The 25,573-nt window shown below is 41.6% G+C and overlaps 1 long non-coding RNA gene across 2 annotated transcripts; it reads right to left on the bottom strand.

Annotated features, from left to right (window-relative positions):
* Nucleotides 1–11,765: 11,765 nt before the first annotated feature.
* Nucleotides 11,766–24,124, bottom strand: LOC124089053 (uncharacterized). Of its 2 annotated transcripts, none has more exons than XR_006850585.2 (3): nt 21,685–24,124; nt 20,748–20,899; nt 11,766–13,185 (listed from the first exon to the last, which is right to left on the bottom strand). It is a non-coding gene; the product is annotated as an uncharacterized LOC124089053 (long non-coding RNA). The 2 variants fall into 2 exon arrangements; XR_009226339.1 differs by lacking the exon at nt 11,766–13,185 and adding an exon at nt 14,488–15,288.
* Between the last annotated feature and the right edge of the window lie 1,449 nt (nt 24,125–25,573).

The raw sequence follows: 25,573 nt of genomic DNA, 5'->3' as shown, positions 1-25,573 counted from the left end.
TCTACTTTCTGTCTAGTTTGTTCTTTGCTTTGAAATCTCAATAACCTGGGTAAGCAGAAGCATCTCTATGCGGAGGGATAGTACTCTGTACCAGAGGATGGGATTCTTGGCACTCTGTATCAGAGTGAAGCAAAAGGGAGCATACACCCTCTGTTGCCTTTTGCCTCTCTCTTGCCAGTCTCCCTGGAGGATGCAGCCTCACTGACAGTCCTTCAAGCCTGGAGGCTTCCTCCTCCTTTACTCTACAGAAGGAACTTGACTCCTAGTCTTAGAACATGGCTACTTTTCCTTTGCTAGTGAGGCTTGGGAATAGGGCAGGGAAAAGAAAACTCTAGTCAGAGGAAGAGGTCTATTGGCCTCAGGGACACTTCACCTGTGAGCAGCATTTCCTCAAACCACAGTCCTAAAAATGTTGAGGATTCTGAACATTTAATGAAACAGGGACATCCACAAAGACACATCCCTAAAGTAGTTGTGTGCATAATATTTACAAGAAATATTTGCCTGTTAAAAACTCTGAGATGGTTTGCAATAAAAATAACCCTCTTTCACCTTGTCTTGGTTTAATAGTGAAACTTTTTTGGTGACTACTTATTAATATCTCATGGGATTCTTGTATTTTATGAAACACAGTTTTAGGGGGGTGCTGTCCTGAAATAATTCCTTCCAATCTGAAACCATAGGTTGGGATAAATCGCCTCTCCCAGCTGGCTGAGAGACAAGGTTTGGGAATGATGAAAGATCAGAAACCGGAGATTTGGAGTGGAATGAGGGGATGTAAGATCATTAGCAGAAGTACTGGTGGTCTTGAGGGCCAGTGTGGGAGTGCTAATGTGTGCTCACCAAACAGAGCAGGAAGAGGGGCCACTCATCCCTGGGCAGCACTGGAGCAGGTGTGGGGCCCTTCAGAGACCTAATGGAGCCAAGGGGAACCCTTTGCTCTGATGGCTTAGGGAATGGACCTTCTAGGCCAGGGAAAGCTTATTATGCCTGCTGCAAAAGGCCAATGGCCAAAGAGAAACATTCATTCTTAAAAAAGGGAAAGCAAAGATCAGCAGGCCAAGGGAGTACACATTGGCCCAGGAGTTAGAGAGCAAAGGAAAAATAACCTAATGTCTGTCTGTATCTGTGTATTTTTATAGCAGGTATCTTTAAGGAATTTTTGCATTTTCAGAATATTTTATTTGTATTTATATATTTAATTATTGTGGCACAGGGGATTGAATCCAGGGTTGCTCTATCACTGAGCCACATCCTCAGACCTTGTCTTGCTAAGTTAGACAGGCTGGCCTTGAACCTGTGATCCCCCTGCCTCAGGCTCCCAAGTTGCTGGAATTATAGGCCTGCACACCATGCTCAGCTAATTCATTTTCTTTTAAAAGCCTAGATTCTTATAAAAATTTTCTTTTTAACTTTTAAAATCTTTTAAGGCTTTTATTTTGAAATAATTATAGACCCATGGGAAGTTGCTAAATTCCTACAAGTATTGTATACTTTTCACCTAGCTCCCTCCCCACCCCATGATATTTTACATAATTGTAGTATGATACAATGCTGTTAGCTACACTACAGACCTTATTCAGTTTTCACCAGTTTTTCATGAATTCCTCTCTCTCTCTCTTCCCCTCCCCCCCACCGTGTGTGTGTGTGTGTGTGTGTGTGTGTGTGTGGTTTCATGCAATTTCAACACTTTTTTTTTTTAACAAATCCTTTTGTTCCTTTGAGCTCCGTAGCCTTAGTTCAGGTCTCAGCATTTCTCACCTGTAAGACTCCAAAAACCTAAGCATCCTCCACTCTTTTTCCTATTCTCTCCCTCATCCATCATGTGCTCTCCTGGTAGATTAATCTTTCCAAACTATAACCCTCTGCTGTTCTTCCTGCTTTAAAGCTCTCAAGGGCTCCCCCATTGCTCAGAAGACAAAGTCTGAGCTCACTCCTGATGTAGCCCTTGCATGTCTCTCCTTCCTCTAGCTTTGCACTCCAATTACTGCTGTGTACTAACTGGGTCTATGTCTTGCACAGTTTCCTGCTAGAATGGTCTTCTTGCCATGGTGAAAATCCCTACTGCTCTGTCAAGATTCATTCAAGCGCTACCTTTTTCTGGGAGCATTCCTCTTCTTTGCTCCCTTAATTTTTTTCTTGCCTCAGTATAAAACTTGCATTACAACTATTCACATGAACATTTTAAGGATGCATAGAAGCAAGAATCCTGATTACAAGAAGTGGCTTAAACAAATGAAGGTTCTTTTTCACAATAAAATATGCAAAAGCAGCAGTTCATAGCTAGGAAATGTACCTGATGATGTCATCCGGAACATAGGATCTTTGTATATTATTCTTCATCCATAGTCCTAAGCTTCATCACAAGAGGGCTGCATTCCAGATGGGACACAAAAAAACCACATCTGTGCCTGTCCCTCTTTTCATGTCATGGCAAAGCTTTTCCAAAACACCTCTCAACAGACTTGTTTATATTTCATTGACCTGAACTGTATTATGTGACTGTTTCCAGTTATAAGAGCAGAGAAACAAGTATTTAACTCCCCAAACTCTACAACAGAAAAAAGCAAAGGAGAGGACAATTGGAATTCTTTGTGGAGTGAGCCAACCCACAGTGTCTACTCCAAACAGTGTCCTCAGGAGACTGAGAACCACCTCCCTGAAGACAGGAATATTCTACTAATTTCGTCAGAATCCCTAATGCCTAGGACAGTAGTTGGCTCTTGGCAAATATTGTTTGAAACCTCATAAATATGTGAATGAACACATCCGTGCAGTATAACAAGGGTTAAGAAAAAGTCTGAGTCGTTGTTTGCTTTGATCTGATAGAGAAGGTTGTTTCTCATTCAATCATCTGATGCAGTACACAGGTATACATGCCCAGAGAAGCAAAAAGACTTGTTCTGTAATGTAGAGTAGCAGGTTCATGCTCTGCCTTTCTCTGTCTTGCTGGTATGGGAGATGGGAGAACAGATCATAGGACAAGCCCACAATCCTCATGAGTAGCAAATGAGAACTAGACACAGAAGGAGAAAGAGAGGGGGAAAACCTGGAAAAGGAAAAGGAAGAGCAAGCCAGGAACTGGAGTGTGCCTGTAAACCTTCATCCTCTAATAGTTTTTTACTTCTTGAAAGAGATTATTATTATTAATTTTTTTTGGATGGTGTGAACATTCTTTTTTTTTTTTAAGGAGAGAGAGAGAGAGAGAGAGAATCTGTTTTTTTTTTTTTTTTTTTTTTTTTTTTTGTAGATGGACACAACACAATGCCTTTATTTTTATGTGGTGCTGAGAATTGAACCCGGGTCCCGCCAGTGCTAGGTGAGCGCTCTACCACTGAGCCACAATCCCAGCCCAAACATTCTGTTTTTTTTTTTTTTAAATGTTGTCATGCTGTGAGAAAGCAATGTTTTGTTTTTTTAAGAGAGAGAGAATTTTAATATTTTAATTTTATTTTTTTTTAGTTTTCGGAGGACACAACATCTCTGTTTGTATGTGATGCTGAGGATCGAACCCAGTGCTGCGCGCATGCCAGGCGAGCACACTACCGCTTGAGCCACATCCCCAGCCCCCAAACATTCTTAATTTGTGAGTAATGATAATTTCTTCTTTCCCTTTAGTTACCCAAACTCTTTAGTGAAATGAATCACTTGTCTGCAGCCTTTTGAGGTGGTGGCCAATGAGAAAGTTCTCTAAGGAAGATTAGTCTTTTCCATGTCCCCCTCCTGGTGTGCATGACCATACAATATTGCATGGACTTAGTTCATCCTCATCTTGCTGAGGACAGTAATGCGGATGGAGGCAGGATGACTTAGGACCACACTCAGGGATTAGAGTAGACCCTATCAAATATATTGGAGAAGGAAGTTTCTGGAATGAAGAGGAGGGATGGAAAAAGGGATGCTAGGATCTGACTCTGTGATTTACGGATAGTAATTTCAGTAATTTATCTTCCCCCCCCCCAAGTTTATGAGTCCTATGAAATAGGACTATTTCATAGGGTTGGTTATAGCTGGAATCTAAAGGGTCCCCCAAAGCTCCTGTGTTGGAAACATTATATCCAAAGCAATGATGTTCAGAGGGAAGATGAGAACTGCCTGTAGATTATGAGAAGAGCATCCCAGACATCAGGTGACCTCATCATTTGATAGATTAATAATTTGAATGGACAACAGAGTGGTAACTGTAGGCAGGAAGGGTGTGGCTGGAGAAAGTAAGTTACTGAGTGCATACCCTTGAGGATTATATTTTGTTCCTGGCTCCTTATGCTTTCTCTCTCTCTCTCTCCCCCTCCCTCCCTCCCTCTCTCCCCACCCTGCCTCTCCTTTCCTGGCTGCTATGAGCTGAGCAGGTTTTCTTGCCATGCCCTTCTACCATGATGTTCTGCTTCACCTTAGGTCCAGAGCAATGGAGTCACCTGACCATGAATTGAACCTCTGAAACTGTAGCCAAAATAGTTTTTTCCTCCTTTAAATTGTTCTTCTAAATTGTTCTTGTCAGGTATTTCGGTCACAGCAACACGAAGCTGACTAACACAAGGTTATTGTGAAGTCAGATGAGAAAAAGCACTTGGAACATAGTGCTTAATATTTATTACTAGTGTCTTGGAAATCATAAATTCCACTTCTGATCTCTACCTTCATTATAAGTAAGTGGAAACAGACAAAAACTAACCAGACAAAAACTGGCATAGCTCCATCTTAGCCTTATCATCTTACTCAAATATTGTTTTTGTGCCAGTTTCCACCACTGTCATTTGGAGGAAGAAGGCTGTCTGGCACACCTGGCACATAGCACGGTGCTCAGCACACAGAATTGCTCAACAAATGTTTGTGCAACTCACATGTCACACAGCTAGTCTCTCCACACCCTTATTTTTCACGTGGACTCCCTTACTACTGTGACCGCTCCCCAACCTCCATCCTCCCTTCTGGCCATTTGGAGTGTCCTGGAAGCCCTTGAATGGCGTTTTCATTAAACAACGTCTTCCAAGGGGACAACCACCCTTTCCCTTCCTGTCCATTTTTGGGCAAGCCAGAAATTCTCAGTTCACAACAGGAAACCAATGGCTTTGTGCTATCGGAAGACATTTCCTTCACAGCACAAAACGTCTGAGTAATAATTTCAAGCCGGGCTTCACCCATTTCCTGTGAAAGGAGGCGAATTCGCCCATCCTCGTCCTGCAGGGCCTGGCTGTGCAGCCGGTAGTGATGCAATGCTTTCTGCACTGGGCAGATGAACCTCATCTTTCTCCTTTGCCACGGCAGATCCAGAGCCTGTGTCACAGACTCCCCTGTGATGGTTTCTCCACATTTGCACAGAACACAGAGACACCATGACTAATTCGTACCCTTGTCTGAATATAATTCATAGGCAGCTTTAACAGTAAAAGAACTTGATGTTAAAAAAATAAAGATTCACAGTTTTCTCTGAAAGATGCAATTTGACAACCAGGAATGAACAGATGTTGGGGCCATGAAAAGTCTATGGGACTGATTCACAGTTGCTCCCCTCAGACTGATTTTGTCTGTGGGGAAAAATGACCATGAAATTGTTTTGCCTGACCATTTGTCCATTTCACTATTTAGGAACAGGGTGAGAGTACCCAGACAGATGATGCTACATACTCAAGACTCTTAAAAGAGAAGAATCTAGATATTTGAATTAATCTGGGAGAATTAAGAGACATTCTTATTACAAAAAGGTGCACTGACACTCTTACATTGCTGGTGGGACTGCAAATTGGTGCAGCCAATTTGGAAAGCAGTATAGAGATTCCTTGGAAAACTGGGAATGAAACCACCATTTGTCCCAGCTATCCTCAGTCTATATCCAAAGGACTTAAAAACAGCGTTCTACAGGGACACAGCCACATCGATGTTTATAGCAGCACAATAAAGAAAATACACACACACACACACACACAGTGGAATGTTAGTCAGCATTAAAAGAGAATAAAATCATGGCATTTGCAGGTAAATGGATGGAGTTGGAGAATATAATGCTAAGTGAAGTTAGCCAATCCCATAAAACCAAATGCCAAATGTCTTCTCTTATATAAGGATGTGGATTCATAATGGGGATGTGGTAGAGCATGGGAGGAATAGATAAACTCTAGATAGGACAAAGGGGAAGGAGGGGAAGGAAGGGAGCATGGGGGTAGGAAAGATAGTGGAAGAGATGGACATCATTACCCTATGTATGAAAACACAAATGGTGTGATTCTACTTTGTGTACAACCAGGGAAAAATTGTGAGACAGGAAAAATTGTGCTCTATTTGTAATATGAATTGAATTGCAGTCTGCTGTCATATATATCAAATTAGAATAATAAAAAAAGATACACTGGGCCTCAAGAAGAAACACTTTCTCCAAAGATGCAAATTAGGACAGTGGCAAAGCCAGGTTAGATTTCATATTTTCTTAATTTTTAGCACTATTCCCATGAACATTTCTTAAACTCAAATTTATTTTTTATGGTAACTCAAAAGTCATACCTGCTAGTCCAGAAAACATGAGAAACAAGGTCATGGTTTTAAAAAATTACTCATAATTCTATAATTTAGTGATTACCATTGCTAATTTGACCTTTGGGTACCTGTGCTTTCAAACTATTGTTTCATACCAGCACAGATAGATAATTTTCTTCAATCATAATTTTTTCTTTTCTTTTTTTTAATTTAAATTTTTATTTGTTCTTTTAAATTATACATGACGTAGAATCCATTTTGAAATAATTATAAAAGCATGGCATATAACTTGTTCTAATTCAGAGCCAGTATCTCTCCTTCCCCTTCACTCTCCCCACCCCCTGCTCCCTTCCTTCTATTGATCTTTTTGCCATTTACACAGTTATTTTTTAAAAATTAATTTCTTGTGGATGTACATGATGGTGAGATTCATTTGGCATATTCACATATATACATAGGAAAGTTATGTCAGATTCATTCCACTGTCTTTCCTTTTCTCATCCTCTCCCCCTTCCCTTCATTCCCCTTTATCTACTCCACTGAACTTCTATTTTTTGCCCCATCCCCCTTATTGTGGATAAGCATTCACATATTAGCAAAAATGCTCGACCTTTGGTTTTTTGGGGACTGGCTTATTTCATTTAGCATAATAGTCACCAGATCCATCGATTTACTGGCAAATGTCATAAAGTCATTCTTTATGACTAACACTTCATTCAAACATGATTTTTAACCTTAGCAATATAGCATGATTTTTTTTCCTTATTGAATGTTATTATGTCTGATGTTTTTTAAAAAAATATTTAATTGGTATATTATAATTATGCATAATAGTGGGATTTGTTTTCATGTGTTTGTACATGCACATAACATTGATTGGTCTATTTCATTTTCCTGCTCCTCTCTGTACCTTCCCCTCTTCTCTCCCTTATCTCCTTTTCTCTACTTTCCTCCATTTTGATGAGGCCCCTTTTTCTTTCTCTCTAGCTTCTGCATATGACAGAAAAAAATTTGATCCTTGACTTTCTGAGCCTGGTTTAATTTCACTTAGCATGATTTTCTCTGGTATTTGTTATAGTGAAGGAAACCTGACTAATATATCTCCTATATATCCAAACATCACCTAAAGTTCTCCATCCTGAGGTGCTGGTGAGAATCTGGAGCCAGTGTAGTAGCTTATGTCACGTCTCCTGTTCCACCCATTTTCCTGCAAAGGACATAATTTTGTTCTTCAAAGATGAACACTTTGAATCCTTTTCTCCTAATGCTGTCTTAGAAAATGTCTTAAATGGGGTCAGGTGCTTGCTTGCATGGCAGCAGAACTCTGTGGATTTCTAACAGAAAAAGCTTATAGGAACTTCCATCTTCTAGAGAAAATTTAGATCGGCTTCTTTCTCCCAGCATCAGGTTAGGCAAGAAGTGATAGAGCATGTTCTGGCTCTGGGCTTCCTTTGATCAGCCCCAGGCAGAGATATTTAATTAGGAAACTAAGAAGTACTTACGTGGGGGCAGTGATTAACACTTACCTGGTAGAATGTCAGCCTGTCAGAAGAAGGTTAAAGTGTCCACCTGTCTCTACAGCTGTGGTGACAGTCAAGCAGCCTGTTTCTGGTATTGCTGGCATTCCTTTAGGTTGTAAGGACATAGGCCTTGTAGAAATCAATTCACTTGAAAGTCCATAGATATCCCACAGCAAGAAAAGGATGTCCCAGATCTTCCTGCACAGGGATGGTGTAGGACACGCAGGCAGCCACATGGACTGGTCATCATGCCTCTTACCACATGGCTACAGATTCACATCAGTGTCTTAGAGAAGTTTGGCTGATGGCTGGATATTGGAGGTGTGTTAGTCAGCTTTCCATTGCCATGAAGAATGCCAGAGATAATCACCTTATAAAGAGAAAAGGTCTATTTGGGCTCACGGATGTGGAGGTTTCAGTCCATGCTTGGTTGGTCTCATGGCTTTTAGGCCTGTGGTGAGACAGCACTTCACAGTGAGAGCACATGGCAGAGCAAGACTACTTAGGAAACAGGAAACAAAAGAGAAGAAAGATAAGGGGTCCCATATCCCCCCCAAGGGCACGCTGCGAAAGCCCCAAGACCTCCCTTTAGGCCCCCCATTTTAAAAGTTTCTGTCACCTTCCATTGTGTGAAAGGCTTGGTGCTGTGGCTGGAGACCACGCCTTCAACATGTGGGTCTTGGGAGACACTTTGGTTCCAAGCCGCAGTAGCACGCACATACATTTTCTGTAGTTTTCAGTCCATGGTGTGGGCTTCACCATTTTCACACACACGTTTTGGCCTTTTACATAAAATCCAGAGACTAAACACTCCTCCAGATATTTTTGTAGATAAATACTTTATCAAGTGGGGTTCCTGTTGGCAACAAATGGCATGCTCACACCTGGATAATTAGAGGAGAATTTCCTAAAGGGAGCAAATACAAAGATTCGGGCATTAGGGAGTCCTCTGGGGCTTGTACAGCTTAGGGGGACAAGGGAGGGAGCAGAAATGGAAACTTGGAGGGAGGGGGTGTTGTGTAGAAGATGCTCTGAAAAGGCCTCGAGTTTTGGTCAAGGAACACAGCTTCTGCCAGCAAGCTGACGTCTGCAGAAATGATGTCCTGGACTCACTTTCCTTCCTCCCTCTTGCTGGGATTTCCCATAGGCCACACCCAGGGAGGCCAGAGGGCCAGCCAGGGAACAGATTGATGCAGGGTACACAAGTCAGCCTCCTGGGAACAGAGAAGGATGGGGATGGGGGGAGGGCATGTAACAGGGCCCCAAGGAGGCATCTGGCAGAGTTGCCTGGGTTGGTGCTACAACTCTTTCAGGGAGAATTGTGCAAAGAGGACAAAGACAGGCATGCTTCCTGTATTTTCAGTGAGGAGCTTGAATCTGAGTCCCTCTGTAGATCTCTGGCCCTGGAGAGCTGCCCAGGCCCCCTTGGAGCCACAGACCTCTCTTGGAGACTCTGCCTTGGCGGGTTTCCACACCCTAGTCTTGGCCCTTGACATCTGATAAAGAGGAGACAAAGAAGGGCAAAGAAGCCTCTCATTAGGAGTGTGTCTTTTTTTTTTTTTTTTTCCCCTGAAGCTTGGAGAGCTGGCCTAAGCTGCCATAGTCCTTCTTTTCCTGGGGCAGGGTTCTCTTCCAGGTGAGAGGCAGCCCCAGGCACATTTCTGAGGGCAGGAGTCAAGTTCACCAGTGTGAAGCCCACGAGGAAGACCACTCATCACAGAGAGTTAAGAAGAAGACTGAATTGTTATATAAATTCTAAAAGTAGTACATGATCATGGCAAAATTTTCAAAATTAAAAATACAGACTAGTATAAACAAAAAGATTTGCACACCATCATTACAGTCCCTGGGGCCTACTCTTATTCCCTAAAGTTAAATGTTATACTGGGTTCTTGTTTGTTCTTCTATAATTTTATATGCAGTTAAACAACAACAACAACAACAACAACAACAAATATATATATTGGCAGGGGCACTCTAACACTGAGCCAGATCCCCGTCTCTTTTTACTTATTTATTTATTTTTTTGAGATCAGGTCTCACTAAGTTGCTCGGGGGCCTTGAACTTGTGATCCTCCTGTCTCAGCCTCCTGAGTTGCTTAGATTACAGGTGTTCTGTGTCTGGCATGGTTAAACAATTGTTTAATCACAGATGGGCTTCTTGGGAGATAAGAAACATTGAGGATGAATTAGAGAAGTGGGCAGTGGCCAGACTACAGTGAACATTGAGGGCTACTGTGCCTGGTTAGGAGATTCATCTTGATGTCAGGCACACCTCACTGCTTGGCCTGAGACCCCTGACCTGGGGCCTCGTTTACTGCAGTCTCAAGTTCCTGTCATCATATCTAGAAGCCACAGGCCATGTCTTCAGTGCACCTACAAGGTACTGTGTTAGTGCTAGAAAGTCAGAATTGTATGAGATGCAAGGTCAGATCTCTTGTCTTGTATTTGAAATTGTATGCAAAAGTTCACTTTTTCTGCCTCTCCTCACATTGGTCTGGGCCTGCCTCCTACCATGCCACGCCTATTCTGACACTATTACCTGTCAGTTCAGCTAGTACTCTTGAGTGGGTCACCTGTAAGTTCAAAGGTTAGCAACAGTCCTTCTCTGCTAACATTGGGTTTGGATCAGAAGATGTGTCTTCCATGAGGCAGCATTGGGTTTGGATCAGAAGATGTGTCTTCCATGCCAAACCTCAATCCTCAATAGTCATTGTTACCTTAAGCAAGTGAGTTGATTTCTCTACTTCCTTATTTTTAAATTTTAAATTATTTGTAGTACTGGAATTGAACCCAGAGGTTTGCCACTGAGCTCTATCCCCAATCCCCTTTCAAATGTTTATTTTGAGACAACGCCTCACTAAGTTGCCCAGGTTGGCCTTGAATTTGCAATCCTCCTGCCTCACTCCCCCAAATTGCTGGGATTATAGGTGTGTGCCTGTACACCTGGACTTCTTAGCTTTTAGTTGGGCATAGCAGCCATTACCAAAAAGCATCATTGTGAATTTGGGACAGATGATACACAGCCAAAGCAGAGTGCAGGGCAGCGGTGTGATTCGCGAAAGTTGCTGTGGTGCTCTTGCTATTCCACACATGGGCCTCAGGATGACTACTTCTGACCTCTTCCCTTTTTATGTCCTCAAATCAGCATGCTGCCTATCACCTGATGGTTGTACCTCTTATTTCATGTGCAGCTGGGAACTGAAGTTCATATACTTACCGTATACCATTTAGAACTATATGTGAAGCCAATGGCCAAACAATGGAACCAGGCTAGGTGTCTCTCAATGGATGAATGGACAACGAAAATGTGGTATATATACACAATGGCATTTTATCCAGCCATAAAAATAACAAAATTATGTCATTTGCAGGAAAATGGATGGAATTTGAGAATATTATGTTAAGCAAAATAAGTCAAACTCAGAAGGTCAAGTGTTCTGATTTCTTTCATATGTGAAAGCTAGAGAGGAAAAAGAAGAAAGGTGGTATGGTGATGGTGGGGAATCTCAGGAAAATTGAATGGAGATCTGTGGAGTGAAGGAAAGGGACCAAGGGTGGGGGGTGGCTGAAGGGAGGGAAAGGAGAAATACTGGGGAATGATATTGGCCAAATTATATTGTTAATATTGTGTGTGTATGAATGCGTAACAACAAATTCCACCATTTTGTACAATTATAATATCCAATAAAAATATGGAAAAATATCGCAGTCTGGCTGGGCACAAAATAACCGAGGCGCCACAAAGCCTTGTAGTTTCAAACAGCAACTCTTTATTCCCAAACTCTCACCGGCACTCTACACACACTTCCCGGGAACTCTCCCGAACGCCATGCGGCTCCTCTCGGAACCACCAACCCGGAAATCCCTCCTCCGGCACTTCCCCAACCAATGGGAACTCTCCGGGAATCCCCGTGAGAACTCCAAAGTAGCAGGCCGAGGCGGACAGCAGGGGTCTAATATACACAGCTTAACATAACCATTATCATCTCAGTGGCTTGTTGGCATCACCTCTCAACCACTCCGTTCTGGCAAAAATGCCATGCGTCATCCCGACTCGGCTGTGGCCCTCAACAGAAAAACAACCCTATATATGAAGCTGGATGTGGTGGTGCATGCATATAATCCCAGCTACTTGGGAAGCTGAGACAGGAAGATGACAAATTCCAGGCCAGCCTGGGCAACTTAGAGAGAGCCTGTCAGGGGCAGGGCGTGGGGTGGGGAAGGTCCATAAAGAAAAGGAAAGCTGTGTGTACGTGAAGAAGATGACTGCAGTCTGCCATGATCTATCCAGATCCACACATCCTGGAAACAGACAAGTCAGAGCGCAAGCCCACTTGTGTTTGACCTCCAGTCTGATCCTTTCTAGGCCTCATCTACCTCAGTTTCCAAGTCCTCAGTTTTTACCTTTGCAGAGGAAAATGTGTTCTTCTGTCTTTGAAGCCCCTTCCCTGGCTCAGATCCAGTATTTGTCCTGGGCCTGTGATCCCCTGTCCTCTGCCTTCCTTCTCCCTCTTCCCCTCATGCTTCCCCATGTGCATGGGCCTGCCTTCTCTTGAAGCTTTGGGCACCTTGCTGCACTTCTAGGGTAAAGTCACAGTCCTCCTCCTCATTGCCAAGTTTCTGGGAAGCAGCAGAAACTGACTTCCTGATTCTTTTGCTTATCTTCTCCCCCTCTCCTGCAGTCTGGAGTCATCCCTTCCTTCTCCTGAGAGAGGCTTCTTTTGCAGATCACGTGTTGTTTACCAGGAAGCCTCTCCGGATCACTGGGGCCTGAGGCTCATCCTAGCCTTTCCAGAACTTTCCATGCTTGGCTTCCATGATGCTGTTGCAACTAGGGTGCGTGAAGCAAGTTCATGGTGCACTGGCTCCCTAATGCAGAGAGGCAGAACACACCTGTAGACAACAGGCTGTGTAAAATGGGTTTATTCGTTAGAGATACGTAAAAGGGACATAGAAACCTAGGATTTGTTGCAGCCTGCCCCTACCTGCTCCACTTGCACCACAGCTGTGGGACTTGAGGAAGGAACCCATCCTGGGTTTCATACACTGGGTCGATGTGAGTTGCTGGGCTGAAGTAAGAGAGGGCATCCTGTTTCTGGAGGGAGATTGGAGCCGAGCTCAGGCTGCTCTGGATGGCAATTCTGTATCTCCTGGTGTTGCCTTCTCAGCACATCCTCAAAATTACTCTTGACAACTGTCAGTGAGAAAGGGGAGAGACCTGGGTTGGTGCAAGGTCACTTGGAGAACTGTTTGGCAGGGTTCTTTATTTATTTTTCCAAATCAAGTATATGTTGCAAAAACCTTCCAGAATGTGTCTCTCAAGTTGCACCTTGCCAGATATCTGCCCTGGTGAACTCTTAAATCCAGCATTTCCTAAATGAGCCATTCAAGGACAATCCTTCAGAGCAATAAGCAACACACTGTGCAAGTGAGGTTTTGAACTCATAGCCCAGGGTTCACAAAAAACCTGCAAATAACCCAAGTCCTACAAACACCCCTCCACTGAATTTTCTGGCACCTTGATCTTGAATTTTCCAGCCTTCAGAACTGTGAGGAAGAAATTTATGTTGATAAGTCACTAGTTTACGGCATTTTATTACAGCAGCATGAATGGACTAAGACAACTTTAAAATAAAAGTTACTGACTTTGGGGGAAGGCATGGTTTTAAAAAACCCACCCCAATATCTTTCTCTGTGTATACATTCCCTAGAGAATGGCGTTCTAGGTCACTATTTTTCCATTTCAACATGGTGCTAGAATTTGGTGACCAGTTAATTTTTTTTAATATATAATATTGAAAAGGCTGTCCAAATTATTGCCATTCAAGGACAATCCTTCAGAGAAATAAGCAATACACAGGATTTAGGCTACATTTGGTACCTACTTCATGCCTTTTTTGGTGGTAGACTATTAAGAATAAACCATAATATAATTTACAAAAAAAAATTTGCTTTGTAGACCAATAAGCTGATAAGCTGCATGTTTTGGAGTCTGACTGCAGATTCTCTGCATTGCTCAAATGGAGAGACTTGGACTACAATGCTGAGTTTGTCTTTCCCTCCAGCTGATAACATATGTGGGGGTGGCCAGAAGGCCTGCAAAAGAGGCATCTGCTAGCTGGGTTTCTTTTCTTTTGAAAATGAAAAGAAGAAAAGCCCTTGTTAGGCTGGAGCCCTAAGTATTGAATGTCAGTAAATAAGGGCAGTAGGGTTAGCTGTCTGGACAATAAACAATTTAAGATCATGTCAGAATGTAACTGCATTGGGGAAAGGCCAAGCAAGCAAGCAATAGGAATAATGGGATTGTTGTTGCTTTTAGGTAGCTTATGGCATCCTGTATATTTTTAATTATAGTAAAGTAAAAAGTAAAAAAAAGAAACAAAGAAAGAAAGAAAGGACTTTATATGTTCTCTCACATACAAAAAGCACATACAGAAGAATAAGAAACAAACATTTAATATAGCATGTGCAAAGGTCCTGAGGTAAGGTAACATTGTATGAAGAAGCAAAATTGAGACTGGAATCTGGACCCGAGAAAAGAGAGACAGGTAGGCCAAACCGTGGCAGCTGGCAGTACCTCATAGGCAATTATAAGAAGTTTTGTTTTGTTTTTTTCTTGGAGCACTGGAAAGACTTTGAAGGCATATTAAGCAGTATTTGTGTGTGTTTGTGTGTGTGTGTATCTAAAACAATCTGTTGGAAAGATGTCTCTGGCTTCAGAATGAGGAATAACTTGGCCAAGGTGGGGAAGATGAGAGAGGACACATGAACACCATTTAGAGGCTACTGGAAAATTCCAGCCAGAGATGATGCTGGAGGCATCAGGATCAGGGAGGAAGAGGATGTAGTGTTAAGTTATTTGTTTATTTATTTATTTTCCATATATTTTATTGGTGCATTATGTTCACAGTGGTGGAATTTGTTGTTATGTATTCGTACATGCACACAATATATCCATACGATTTGGCCAGTGTCACGCCCCAGTATTTCTTAGTGTAAGTTATTTAATCTGTTTCTTGCTGCTAGATACTTTGTTTCTATTTGTTTTGTCTCACTCCTCCCTTATTTTCTGCTATGACCAGCAGACTGCAGTGAGCATTCTTGGGCATGTATCTTGATGCTCTTCAGTCAGAGTAACTGTAGGCTAAGTTTCTGGCTTTGTAACACCTGAGTGCTCCACAAATTCAAGAAATGTTGGTAGCTATTGCCCAAACACCACTCCAAAATGTTGAATCGACGTTGCTTCGTCTTGAGGAGAGTACCAAGTTCTGTCACCCTTGCTAGCCACTCTGCCAATCTGAAGGATAAAAAATGGACCTTGCTTTGAGTTACCATTTCAGTAGAAAAACTTTTTTTTTTTACATATCAGTTGTGTAACACCTTATAGAATTGTCTTATTTAAAAATAAATTAATTTTTCTAGTTAGAGCTCACCACAAAATTTACCCTTTAAAAGTATAAAATTCAGTGTACCTTATTTGATTTATTTATTCTTAATTAATCAGTTAATTAATTAAATTTGGTACTGGGGATTGAACCTGAGCATGCTCTATCACAGAGCTACACCTCCAGCCTTTTTCATTTTGAGGCAGGGGATTGTCTTAGGTTGGCCTTGAACTTGTGATCCTCCTACTTCAGGCTCTGTAGTCTCTAGGATGACATGTGTGCACCCCTGCTCCCAGCTGTCAAGTTTTTAACTGAGTTGTCAATTTATTATTGAACTTGAGATTTTTATGTACTCTATATAAAAGTCCTTTGTCAGATATATGATTTAAAAATATTCTCTCCCACTCTGTAGACTGACTTTTCACTTTTTTGGTAATGTCCCTTGTAGCACAAAATTTATAAGTTTTGATAAAGTTAAATTTACCTTTTTTTTCTTTTATTGCGTGTGCTTTGGGTATCATGTTTAAGAAGCCATTATCCAATCAAAGGTCATGAAGATTTATGTCTATGTTTTCTTCTATGAATTTTATAGTTTCAGTTCTTAAATTTGAGTCTTTGATCCAGGATGAGTTAATTCTTGATTACATTGTAAGGTAAGATACAACTTGATTTTTTTGCATGTAGATAATCAATTGTTTCAGAAACATTTTTTTTAAAAAAAGACTGTTCTTTCCCTATTAAATTATCTTGATACCCTTGGTGAAAATCAATTGATATCAAAATGTGAGAGTTTTTTTATGGACTTTTGATTTTATCCATTGATCTCTATGTGTCTCTTTACACCAGTATCATACTATTGTTTTGTAGTAAGTCTTGAAATCAGGGCATATGAATCCTCTGATTTTGTTTTTCTTTTTAAAAGTTGTTCTATTTCAAGTTCCTTGCATTTTCTTATGAATTTTAGGATCTGCTTATTAGTTTCTACAACAAACAAACAAAACCCAAAAAAACAAAACCAATCAAGATTTTGATAGTTCATTGAATCTGTAGATCAATCTGGGAAGTACTTACTGCCTGCCATCTTAACAATGTTGTCATCAATCCATGAATATGAGATGTCTTCATTTATTTGGGTCTTTTAAATTTTTTTCCAATGATGTTTTGTAGTTTTCAGTACAAATGTCACACTTCTTTGTTTGAGTATACTTCTAAGTGTCTTATTTCTCTTATTGTTTCGACTACTTTTTTTTTCAGTTGAAATTTTATGCTTTCAAGTTATATATTCATGTCATCAGCATATAAAAAAATCTGTCCAGCATTTATAATTCTTCTTTCTCTGGTCTAGCATATTAGGAAGTTTTTCCAGAATAATGTTAAAGGAACATTGCTTACATATATTGTGTCATTACTCTTTTTGACAAACACACACACATTTTCTCCTACTATGTAAATTAAAGGAGGGCTGGGGATATAGCTCAGTTGGTAGAGTGCCTGCCTTCACAAGCACAAGGCCCTGGGCGCCCAGCACGACAAAAATAAATAAACAATGAATGAATAAATAAAGAGGACATACTGTTGCTCTTATTTGGCATCTATTTCTTTAAGAAACCACCCACTACTCATTTCAGGTGGTTTGTATGCTAATAGTCCTTGAACTCCTAGAGTAGTTAATGACACCTAGCTAGTGGTACTTAATTCTCTCTACTCAGGAGAGAGAATGTGTGTGTGCACCAATTAGAATCCACCTTGAAATTACCACTAAGACTGAAAGCAGAGGTTATCTTTATTCTTCTTTAGTACTTTTAGGTTTTAAGCATGAATCAAACATCTCTCAGTCATCTTTCTTAGCTATAAGGAGAAGGGCCATCTGCAGTCAGGAAGAATGAGGCCAACAGGAAAGAGAAGCAGAGATAAATCTTGGCAAGCCCGTCGGTACTGACCTGTTTAAATTTTGATTTCCAGCCAGGTCTAAAGCAAAGATACACTTGGATTTTTCAGATATGTGAGCCAATAAATTCTTTTTTTTTTCCCTTTAAGATGGTTGAGTTATATTTCTTGAAATCAAAAGTTCTGAGCAGTCTAGGAAATCTACTACTTTCTGCTCAGTTAAGGGCTAATTTTGTTTGTTTTAAAAATTAAGTATGTATATTGGAATTTGTAAAGTACCTATTGGGATATTCTTATGCATTCTTTCCTTTGATTTGCTAATATGTCATATTAATAGATTTCTTAATATTGAATTAATTTTTATTCTAGGAAGAATCCCACTTAGTTATTTTTATTTTTTAAAATGTACTACTAAAATTCATATGCTGGTTTTTAGAAAAAGAGGGTTTTTTTTTGGCAGGGTAGGGATGGAAGTGAGTACTGAGGATTTAACCTGGAAGTGTTATACCACTGATCTACATTTTTAGCCTTTTTATTTTTTATTTTGAGACAAGAGTTTCACTACATTGCGGAGATTGGCTTTGAACTTGAGATCCTCCTGCCTCAGTCTTCCGAGTCACTGGGATTACAGGTGTGTACCATCATGTCAGGCTTAAAAAAAGATTTTGGGTCAATATTGAAGGTATAATTCCTCAGTGGAGAGGGTCAGAAACAATTGGATTGGGGGCCACATTCAGTTGTATTTTGAGGGTCTTATTGACATTTTACAGTTGGAGTATTAAATATAAACTTCCAGGTTTGCAACTTTTTTTGAAAAATTTAGTTTCAGTGAACCTAACTATCCAAGTGGAGAAGTAGTGATTTCTCTGGAACTATCTCTGGTTTGTATTGCCACTAGCACTTGCCACTCACAAATGTACACTCATGTACTTTTTTTGTTGTTGTTTTGGTGTTGGGGTTTGAACCCAGGGTCATTTAACCACTGAACCACATCCCCAGACAGGGTCTCACTGAGTTACTTAGGGTCTTGATAAGTTGCTGAGGCTGGCTTTGAACTTGTGATCCTCCTGCCTCAGCCTCCTGAGCCGCTGGGATTACAGGCATGTACCAGCACACTGACACTCATGTACTTTTAATTGACCAGTGTCATATGTTTTAGTCACTGGTCTGTGATACCCTCTGAACTTGTAATTGTTCTAAGTGTCCTTTTCCAATTCTGGTCTTTTCAGATATTCATTACTGAAATAGTTTAAGTGGCATCAAATGGACATGTTTTTGAAAGGTTGGAAGATGCACCTGTGGAAACACTGGGTCTTGGTGTTCATGAGAAGCCCCTCTTTTTCTGTTTTCAGAATTTGTTTCCTTTCTGAACTTGTCTGGGCCTGTGGCCTTCCCTGAATAGCTGTGTTCTTAGAACAGCTTCCCAGGTCTTTGCCCTCCCGTGACCTAGCGCTGCAGTGTGGGGAGGGGAAAGTGAGTTTGAGGGCAGCCTTGCCTGAGGTCTGGGTCTAACGCTAATCTGCAATGTTGTTTGTTGGATCATTTCAGGCTTCCTCCACAAGTAGGAGGGTGTGTATCTTTTTCCTGGGAGTGTGGGAGACCCTTCTTTGACCTTCCTCTAGCACAGCTCTGAGTCCTAGAGGCTGTTGTTACAGCTCTGAGACCTCTTTCCCCATTCCAGTGACTGCCCAGTCCCTGGGGTGGTCAGTTGGAGTTGGCAAGGGTTTTTGTTTTTGTTTTTTGCACATTTTCCCCGGGCTACACAATCACTGCTTGCATCAACTTCACTCCAAATTGGAGAATATTAGTGAGAATTCCCAAGTTTTTCCCCATCTACCGATTTCTTCTCCCTCCTATTCATCTAGCTTGGAAGTCAGAGGAGCAGGGCGGGAGTATGGGGGTTATGGCTCATGGTTCCAGCATGTCACCATTTTTGGAAGTTAGTGGTTTCTGAGGTTGAGGAAGTCTAAGTTTGTGGAAGTCAGTGTGGGCAGCACATTATCACAAATGACTTTTATGGTAAGGATTCTCCCCGGGTATATCTAAGAACCAGAGAAAGTACATTGACTAGTGTGGTGATTGACAGCAATGACTTTTAGCTCTCCTAGAATAACCTGAAACAATTCACTTAGATTAAAATTCAGATCTCTAGATAGAATACTTCACTAAAAAAAGATTCAATTGTATAAACGTACGCCTACTTGAGAAAGACCCATGAGTCGGTCAGGGTGAAACAGATGAGGCCATTTCGGGTGATTTTGTGGCCACTGTGGCTAGAAAGTACACTTCGGGAAGCACCTTTTCAGGAAGCAGTACAAAGCAGGAGCTGCAATGGGGTGAACCGTGGTCGATGTCTATTGCTTTTGTCTGCTCAGTGCCTTTCCTTGTCTCATGGTAACAGAACTTGACCGTCTGGCCGAAAGGATGAGCACATGTGCCAAGCCAGGGAAATTGCAGCCCTCCTCTGGGATGTTTTCGAATGGGAACCCAGGGAGAGAAGCCTGCTTTTCTCATCGTCAGAGTGCTGGCGGTGGGACGTAGTGAAAGTAAAGCTGAAGGAAATTAAACCAACGTGAGGCGCCATGAGAGAAAGAGACGGCTGAGGATTCCAGTGATTTCTGAAGTTGGTTCTATTCCTGCCTTTCTCAATCACTTGGCCATTGAGTGGATGAATTCTGCTCTTTACTAAGCTTATTTACATCGGGTTAGGGGCATCTTTGGCCCTCTTGACTGTTGAAGATATGAAGATATCCTCAGGGGGCACATCTTTTACTGTTATAGTTGGGATCTAAGGTGTCCCCCAAAAGCTTCTTTGTTGTTGCAGGGGTGTTTGGAGGTGAAATGAGTGAATGAGGAGAGCTGTAACCTCGTCAGTCCATCATAGCTTGAACAGACTGACTGGGTGGGAACTGTAGGTGGGTGGGTGTGGCTGGGTGGTAACTGAGGTGGGTGTCTGGGGGCTGCCCTGGAAGGGTGCATTTTCCCTGTGGGCAAACTCCCCGGGCCTTGGCTTCTTTGTCACTGTGAGGTGAGCTGCTTTTCTCTGCTATGCTCTTTGTCCATGCGCTGCCTCACCTTGACCAGAGCGACGGACTCAGTTATCTATGGACGGAGACTTCTGAAACCATGAACCAAATAAACTTTCCCCCGTCTAAGTTGTTCTGCTCAGGTATTTTGGTCACAGTGACACAAAGCTAACATAATTACCTTGGTCCCACACCTAAGGACATTGCTTTTTGTCATGGAAGATTTTAGAAAAGATTCTCTAAATTAGAAAGTCAGTGTGACTCCTCTTGCTTTAGGTGAGCTTGGATTTCATTTTTATTTTTATTTTTTTTTTACAAATACAGCTATTAAAATAGATGCTTGAGAGAAGAAATGATTCATTCAACTCTCCCCTCAAAGAGGAGGCTGGTCCTCAAAGTGTGCCATGTGACTGTAGCGCCAGGGTGCTGGAAGTAGAAAGAGCCATAAAGGAACTCACCTGCTTCTCGAATCCATCATGAACACCCACAGGGGTCATTCCTGGTCCTCATCATTGACCAGTGGGCCTTCAAGTTCACTCATCCTTGATTGCCCTGCCTGCCCTTCTTGGCTTTGTGTGTTTTTAGTCCATATTTCCCGAGATCTGAAGCCCTGAGGACAGAAACAGCCCATTTGTTGATATGATCACCAGCACCACCAAGAAGCCTGTGACTGGGGTGGGACGTGGGGATGCGGCATCTGTTCCTGACAAATATCCTTCAGTTAGTGGCAAAAGGTTTCTCCCATAGCCTGTCCTTTCCAACTGCGGCTTCCTGGCATAAGGACCTACGGCTACTGAAAGGGAAACAGTCATGTTTCTTGTGAACTTTCTGGCCACAGTGGCCACAAAATCATTCAAAATGGCCTCATCTGTTTCACCCTGACTGACTCATGGGTCCTTTCTCAAGTAGGCGTACGTTTACACAATTGAATCTTTTTTTAGTGAAGTATTCTATCTAGAGGTCTGAATTTCAATCTAAGCGAATTGTTTCAGGTTATTCTAGGAGAACTAAAAGTAGTTCTAAAAGTAGGAGAGTCCAATTTGAGGAAGGTGAAGTGTCATGCCGCACTTTATTGTTTATATGGATTCCTACCTTATCTCATTTAAAAAAAATATTTATTATTAACAGTAGTTATGTTGCTTTTATATTTCTCTTAGGCTTAAAGACCTAAATAACAGCCAGGAACGGCGGCACACGCCTGTAATCCCAGTAGCTTGGGAGGCTGAGGCAGGAGGATCACGAGTTCAAAGCCAGCCTTAGCAGCTCAGTGAGACTCTGTCTCTAAATAAAATACAAAATAGGACTGGGGATGTGGCTCAGTGGTGGAGTGCCCCTGAGTTCAATCCCCAGTACCAATCAATCAATCACAACAGCAACAAAACCTAAATAACTTACCTGAAGTCACATTCTAGGAAATGGCAGAGGAGAGATTCACACTCAGGTGGTCTGATTCGTAACCGGTGCTTTTTGTACTCTCCCAGTGGTTCTGTCTCCTGGAGAAGCTTTCAAACAATACAATGTAGGGTTCTACCACAGAATAAAGCCAGACTTCCCAGGAGGTAGGCCAAGCACTGACAGTCTTCTCCATTCCCCAGATGGCTGCAAGGACCATTGCAGTAGGCCATGCTACTCCCCATCAATGTCATTTTCAGCTTTTCAGAGTTGTTTATACCTGCTGTTGAATCCTTAGCACATCCTGCTGGTCTTACCTTCAAAATGTGCCAAAAATACCACTGTTGACAGCTTCCACTGTTACCATCCTGTTTGCATGTTCTGGAAGACTATTCAGTTGCTGTCGCGACCCCTTGCCCGCAAGGAAGACGCAACTCGGGAATCTTCTTTCAACAGTTTATTCAGGCCCTGGATATTTCTTCTTCTCTCTCTCGGATGCCCCTCCCAGCCTTAATAAAGCATCCCAAGCCCCAATGCAAAGCTGCCGCGTGGAGCTTTCTCACAGGGTGGTGAAAAATCATGTGCCAACTTTCCCAGATAAGAAGTTGTTTGTCACAGACCACAGTGAAGCCAGCGTCATCTTGTAATGGCGACCATAGTCTGCAGAAACGGCAGAAGCGGCTCACCACAAGTTGCCTCCTTTCTGGTCTTCCTGCTTCTCCCCTCACTCTCAGTCCATTATTGAAATAGCTGTCAGATGTCTCTTATATGTTAGATCATGATCTCCAAAACTGACAGCTCCCATCTCCTCAGAATAAAACTCTGAAGTCCTTTCCAGGATCTGCAATATCCTCCCTGGTCTGACTTCCCTATCTCTCTGCTCTCAGGTCCCATCATTTTCCCCTCTTACTTTCCCTGCAGCCAAACTGCATTCTTAGCACTGAACACACCATCAACCTACCACCTCAGGGCCTTTGCACATGCTATTCCCTCTGCTTGGTACAATCTTCCCCCAGGTATCCTCACACCTCATTCATTGAGTCCAATGTCCCCTGACCTAAGAGGCCGTCCTTCCACAATGGCAGCCTTTCTGTGTGCTATTGGTATCTCAGTCTCCATCTCCTCACTTTCTCAACTCACGACACCTAACACCTTCCAATGTACTTTTGTTTCATTTCATTTTTTTTTTTTGGCCTGTCTTTCCTTGCTAGAAAGCCAGCTCCATGAGAGCAAGGAATTGGTTTTATTCATTGTTCTGTCCCTAGCACTTGAAGTGCTGCTTGTTCAATGATTATTTGTAGAACACATGAATAAATATCATGTAACTTTTTTCCTAAATCAAAAAAATTAGAGAAAATAAGGCTCCAGGTGTGGTGGTGCATGCCTGTAATTCCAGCAACTCAGGAGACTGAGATAGGAGGATCACAAGTTCAAGGCCAGCCTGGGCAACTTAGTGAGACCCTGTCTCAAATAAAATAAATAAATAAATAAATAAATATAAAAAGGGCTGGGATTAAGGTCAGTGGTTGAGTGCCCCTGGGTTCCATCCCTAGTACCAAAATAAATAAATAAATAAGAAAGGAAAATAAGACTAAGAAAAAAATAAATTAAAACTATGGGCAAAGTTAATACTCAGAATAGATTTCATTTCTCTTATTTGTTTTACTTGAGGATTTGAATGAAATTTTGGTCTTTGGCTTTTAGTAACCAATGTGAAAAGGAAAACAGTATTAATTGTAGAACTTAGTATCCATCATAAAAACTGAGGTCTGCTATACAACTGAAATATAGCTATTCTTAATATTAAAATACATAATCAGTTTAATTATTAGAGGATAAAATAAATAAATAAAAATGAATTTCATATAAAGTTCTTTGATTCGTGAAGACTGTGAAGTCATGACTGTTTGATGGAAATGCTTTATTTGCTTTTAACAGTATTTAAATATTTGCATTGAATCTTCATCTAGCTGCTAAATAAAATGACTTCTTTAAAATTCCCCTAATATCCAGGCCTTTGTCTAATTGATGCACAAGCCCTTCTGAGCATCAGAGAGGGTGCTTTATGTTATTTCCAGAGGATCTTTTTTCCTCCCTAGAGGAAACAGAGAAAACTGCCCTGGTTTCCCTGGGACAGAGGATTTACAGAGATGTGGGTCTTTCTGTGCTAAACAAAAAGGCCCAGGCATACAGGGACAAGTTGGTCATCCTATCCTTTTTTTTTTTTTTTTTAAAAATCTTTTTGTGTCTAGTTTGATGCCTTTGTTCTCTTGTGAATGATTCATAGAAATGAAGAATGGACTAGTTTTAGCCTTTGTGATTGGTGGTATGTAACTGGCCCAGGGGGCAGGGTTTTTTTTTTTTTTTTGTATTGGGGAAGCAATCCAGGGATGCTCTTCTACTGAGTCATATCCCCAGCACCACCTCATTTTTTTTTTTTTTTTTTTTTTTGAGACAAGGTCTCACCAGGCTGGCCTTGAACTTGAGGTCCTCCTGTCTCAACTTCTCTAGTAGCTGGGATTATATGAATGTACCACCACACCCAGCTCCTTTTTATATATTGACAGATTGTTTTCCAGAAAGATTCAACCAGTTTATGCTCTTACTTTTGTGTGTGTGTGTGTGTGTGTGTGTGTGTGTGTTGCTGGGAATTGAACCCAGGGCCTTGTACATGTGAGGCAAGCATTCTACCTACTGAGCTATATCTCCAGTCTATGCTCTTACTCTTAACGAGAGATAAATTCTTTTTATCATTTTTTGACTCAACTGTCTAATTCTTTCCAATTATATATTATCCTAAGAAAAAAGATTTGCCAATTTGATAGGTTAAAAAATATCTTGATGTGTATTTCTTTGATTAGTGGTGGGTTGATTTTTTTTAAACTTTTTTTAATTATTATTATTTTGGTGTTATTACAATGAGGTACGTGAGGCAGATAACTTATCAGGAGAAAAGGTTTCTTCACCTCACAATGTAAGGGTCCCGTGAAACGTCAGAGAAAGAGACCACCAAGTGACCACTCATGCAATTGGCAGAAGGGGGGATTTATTGAACCAGCATGCTGGGGCTCCTTGCCCACTCAAGAAGGGAAAGCAGCCCAGAGCCCCGAGCAGGGGCTGAGGATTGCTTAAGTACACTTTTTGGGGAGGGCGGAGGGCTTTGTATACATCAGAACAAATCATCATTAGGCGCGGGAAAATTGAACAACAACTCCTAAACATGATTGGTTCATTCATTGGCGGGAACAGGTCAGGCTGGAGTGATAGGTCATTCCTAAGGAGGGGGTTACATTTAAACTGATTGGTCCAGGCCCTGCAATGCCTGCGTGCAACCACACAGACCCCTTCAGTTATTAAACAACCAGACAATCAGGGGAAATGTTTACTGGGGGGTTCTAAGCATTGTCTTAACAGCTAACTCAGACCTTGCAGCTTAGAAACTTTTACAACACCCGATCTTTTACCCTTTAACTTTTACGCTTTAACTTCAATTTCTTTTACCCTTACAACAGTTTGAAGATTCAAAGTCCAGGTTGGGATGTTACTGAATCCAAGTCCATCTGCTCACTGCTTGAAACCAATACTTTGTAGTTGAGAGTTGGTGGGAAGAAACTCAGGTTTATTTGGGGTTGGCACCAGGAGAAGATGAAGCTATCCCCCAAAATGACCATTTTAGGGAACTCAAATATGTGAAAGGGCTTTTATAGTGAGAGAAAAGAGGGGCAGTGACCAATGGGCAGGAAGATTGCATGCTGGGCAGGGCACGAACCTCTGTTTTTCTCTGCCAGGACTGGTCACAATTGCCCTTGACCTCCTGGGGCTAGTTTCTACAATTCTTTAGAAAAACTGTATTACTTTTCTGCAAGTTAAACTTCACAGCAACTTATGTGCT

This window comes from Marmota monax, unplaced genomic scaffold (genome assembly GCF_021218885.2).
Source record: "Marmota monax isolate L192 unplaced genomic scaffold, Marmota_monax_Labrador192_F-V1.1 WCK01_AAM20220418_F8-fsc00005, whole genome shotgun sequence".
Lineage (NCBI taxonomy): Eukaryota > Metazoa > Chordata > Mammalia > Rodentia > Sciuridae > Marmota > Marmota monax.
The sequence above is the reverse complement of the archived record's forward strand: the minus strand, read 5'-3'. Positions and strand labels throughout refer to the sequence as shown.